The sequence below is a fragment of the Solanum dulcamara genome, chromosome 1, assembly GCF_947179165.1.
Source record: "Solanum dulcamara chromosome 1, daSolDulc1.2, whole genome shotgun sequence".
Taxonomy (NCBI): Eukaryota; Viridiplantae; Streptophyta; class Magnoliopsida; order Solanales; family Solanaceae; genus Solanum; species Solanum dulcamara.
Window position 1 is genome coordinate 56,417,922 of NC_077237.1, and position 4,477 is coordinate 56,422,398.

Sequence of the window (4,477 nt, forward strand, 5' to 3'; positions counted from 1 at the left end):
CCTAAAAATATCCAAGTTCATTAACTAACAATTAGGAAAAAGTATAAAGTTCCCTTACTTAACAACTAAATTCAGACGAAAAAACTTGCTTAGGTCTGCGATGTAGAGATGCTCCTATATAGGCCAATTTTTAGAGGATGAGATTTTAGTCAAATTTTGACTCGGAGAAATATTACATTGAACGAGAACAAGTGGCCAATGCGGAGCTGCCGCGCACCTCACTGTTTTGCTTAATTTCTTGAAAAATTTATCTTTCAATATACGGGTCCTAAAAATTCACCGAGACCATTTTTCTGCAGATTTTGACCCCCTGATCGATATTCCAGACTCGGATTTGCCAAAATTTATAAGAATAATGTATTATGCAAGTGGCCTATTCTCAAGGCATTCTTAAGACACTTATGAGCATTTTAAGGAGTGTTACACCAAAAGAAACTAGACTGTAATACCTTATGCGTTGTGCGTTCTCCTCTATGATGTCCACCGTACGCAGATGAATGACAACTTTTTAGAACTTGTTGGACCTCAAATTCAGGCACACGTCTTCTTATTATCCTATTAACACGTTGTTTGAATAAGTAAGGTTCATCCGATATATAGAACTTTGCTTCATACATTAGCCTCTTCTTTTGTTGGGAGTTTGCTTTAGGGGAAAACACTCCACTCACTATGTAGTTCATAATATTTGCATATCATGGGAGTTCTTTGACCTCTATTTCTAATAGTTGTTCATTCGAAAACTCTTCCTTTATCGAACTTTATGCACCCACATGTGATGAATCCTCTAGTCTGGATAGATGGTATGCTATTTGATTTTTACATCCCTTTTTATATTTGATTTCTATATCAAATTCTTGGAGCAGCAGGATCCACCTGATTAATCTAGGTTTTGTGTCCTTCTTATTGAACAAGTATCTGAGAGATACATGGTCAGTATAAGCAATTACTTTCATACCCACTAGGTAAGAGCTGAATTTATCAAACGCATAGACCAATGCAAGCATCTCCTTCTCTGTCAAATGTAATTTGCCTAAGCTAAATCCAGAGTCTTGCTATCATAGTAGATAGAGTGAAAGATTTTCTCCTTTTACTCGCATTGCACATTAGCTCAAAAGGTAGCTCCCAGTCAGGACTTATTAGGATTGGGGCTTCTGTCAGCCTCTTCTTTAAAAGTTCAAAGGCATGCAAACAATTATCATCAAAAATAAATTTTACCTCTTTATCTAGCAACCTATACATGTGTTTGGCAATCTTTGAAAAATATTTAATGAATCGCCGATAGAATCCAACATGACCTAAGAAACTACAAACACCTTTTATTGAAACAGGTAGTGGAAGCTTCTCGATTACATTGATTTTAGCTCTATCTATCTCCAAACCATCTTTTGAAACTTTGGTGATCTGGTTGTAGCCTGAATATCTATCTAAAAAGCAATAGCACTCTTGTCATGCTAACCTGCCAAGCATTTGGTCAATAAATGGCACTGGGTAGTGAACTTTCCTCGTGGCATCATTTAACCTTTTATAATCCTTCCATATACACCATCAAGTCACTATTCTAGTAGATATTAACTCATTCTTCTCATTAGTCACCACGGTCAGTCCCCATTCTTTGGTACATATTGAACTAGAAATACCCACTTACTATTAGATATTAGGTATTTTATTCCTGCATCTAGCCACTTAATTATATCTTTCTTCACCACCTCTTTTATGACAGGTTTCAACCAGCGTTGTGGTTGTGCATTAGCTTTATGTCCTTCTTCCATGAAAATCTTATATATGCACAAAGCGGGGATGATGTCTTGGAGATCAGTTATTTCCCATCTAATTTACTTCTTGTGCCTTTTTAATACCCCAAGTGCGTCTGCGACCTATATCTTGGAAAAAAATGAAAAAAGAATTACAGGTAAAGTATTATTAACCCTAAGAAAAGCATACCTGAGATGGGGTAGAAGTTTCTTCAACTCTAAGTCAGGAGTTTTTCAAGAGATGGCTTAGGTGAAGGACCCAATTCTCTATTTAATGGTTACACATTCTTTTTCCACATGCTGACATTTATAATGTCAAGTACACTAGCTAGCTCTTTCACTTCCATTTCACCTTCAATATCTTGACCCATCAAAACTCTTTTCTAAAGGGTCCTTCGCTAAAATTCACTAAGCTGTCACTTCCTAATTGATGACAGTTATAGCTGACACCTTTTCATAGATTGCAGGCAATTTCAGTGCCTAATATACATCAAATACCTCAACTTTTTTATGTGGTCTCATTGTTAATCTACCTGCACCCATATCAATAAGTGCACCTTCTATTACTAAGAAAGAACGCCCCAAAATAAAAGGAACATCTGGATCAGGCTCAAAATCTAATACAACAAAATCAACAAGAAATATGAGAGATCCTACTTGAACTAACATATCCTCAATAATACCATCAAGTCTAGCTACAGAATGATCAGCCATTTGTAACAAAATAGCGGTTGGTTTAGGTTCTCACAGGCCTAATTTCTTAAGCATAGATCTAGGTATCAAGTTTATACTTGCACGTAAATCACAGAGACCTCTTGCATTACTGTACTTATCAATGGTTACCTGTACTATGAAACTACCTAGATCTTTTTGCTTGGCCGACAACTTTACTTTGTTCAAGATTCTTGAACTAAACTCTTTTGTGAGTGCCACTGTTTCAAACCTAGCTAACTTGCTCTTATTGGCCATAATATCTTTGACAAACTTGTCATATTTAGGTATACCCTACTGCACATCAATCAAAGGCAAGTTAATTTGAACCTATTTAAGTATATCTATGAACTTTTCAAAATATTCCTCCTCTTTCTTCTTTTCAAATTTTTGTGGGAATGGGGGAGGTAGTTTTGTATTTGGTTCCTTATCCTTCTATGGTAACCTAGGCTGACCAACTTCAACTTTCACAGCTTTACCTTTACCTTCACTATCTTTGGTTTGTGGTACCAGCTCAGCTAGTGGTCGTCCACTTCGTATGCTCATAGTATTTACCTACTTGGGGTTTGAATCAGTATTACCTAGTAAACCACCCTACAGGCGAGAAATTTGAGCACTTGCTAGCTATCCCACCTGCTTCTCTAAATTTTGAGTGGTGATTTGATACTGACGAATGTCTGCAGCTAGCTTAGCTTGGTCAGCCATTATTTTTTTAAGCATGTCTTCCACACTTATGTTTTCTACACTACTTGATTGTTGGCTACTCTAGCCTTACTGATTGTAGTGCTGGCCATCTACTTGTGGTCTATATTGACCTTGGCCTTGGTGCTAGTTCTATTGGATTCCACCCCAAGAGAAGTTGGGATAGTTCCTCCAACTGAGGTTATAAGTGTTGCTATAGTTTTGTTGTCCTCCACCCTTCTGCGCGTTCTCTACAAAATTTACCGATACAGGATTTGCACCATAATATTCTGACATATGTTCACTGTTGTCACACATTTCACAACATATATGCTGCTGCTGAATTACATTCACTGGAGCCTGTTGTTGCCCTAAAGCTAAGTGATGTGAGTAGTCATCATGTTTTGTATTGCTGCAATCTATGCTGTCAAAGCTGTCATAATATCTACTTCAACTATACCTTTCTATTTTTGGACAATAGGACTAGAGTTTCCTCCATTCCATTCTGGATTTCCTTGCGATATACGGTGCAACAATGTTTAGATCTCATCATATGTCTTCTCCACCTACAGCTGAATCAAGAACAATTTTTGTGTTGGGTCCCAACCCTTCAATAAAGGTATGGACTAACACCTCGTTAGCTTGGTGATGATGAGTACAACTAATGAGTAGAGTTTTGAACCTGTCCCAGGCTTGGTATAAATTTTCACCCGACTTCTGTTTAAAGCTTAGAATTTTAGCTCTTAGCTTGCTGTCTTCCCCGAAGGAAAGAACCTGGTCAAAAATTTGTGAGCCAAGTTGTTCCATGTAGTTATGGAATTTGGTGGTTCCTACTTCAACCACCTTCTAGCCTCCCCCAATAGAGAGAAAGGAAATAAGGTCAACCTCACATAATCAATAGATACTTCAGTTAGCATGTAAATGTCGCTGATTTCCAAAAAGTTCTGAATGTAGACTTGGGGATCTTCATGAGGAAACCCCGTCAACTGTCCATTAGTGTGAAACTGTTATACCACATTCTGTTTTAGTTCAAATCTTCCTCCAACTGGCGGTTTCTGAATGCTAGAGGTGACATTCGCTGTGAAGAAGACTGCCACATCATTTCTATCCTAGATATCATTTTCACAGGGATCTCTACAGATACTTCATTAATATCACCCAGATTTACTTGTGGTACTAGATATACAAAAGTTTCTCTCCTTTTTTTCTAATGTAGAAATATCTCAGGCTCAGATAGTGGCTCCACAATGTTCCCACTTCTATCCAGTGTGCCTTTGCGAATACCCCTATAAAAAATCACATCTAAGATCAAGTTGTTAAAAATAACACAAAAA

General features: G+C 37.4%; 1 non-coding gene across 1 annotated transcript; it reads left to right on the plus strand.

The window, feature by feature from the left end:
• The first annotated feature begins 3,786 nt into the window (after positions 1-3,786).
• On the plus strand, positions 3,787-3,893 carry LOC129904001 (small nucleolar RNA R71). Its single transcript, XR_008770346.1, has one exon. It is a non-coding gene; the product is annotated as a small nucleolar RNA R71 (small nucleolar RNA).
• The last annotated feature ends 584 nt before the right edge of the window (positions 3,894-4,477 follow it).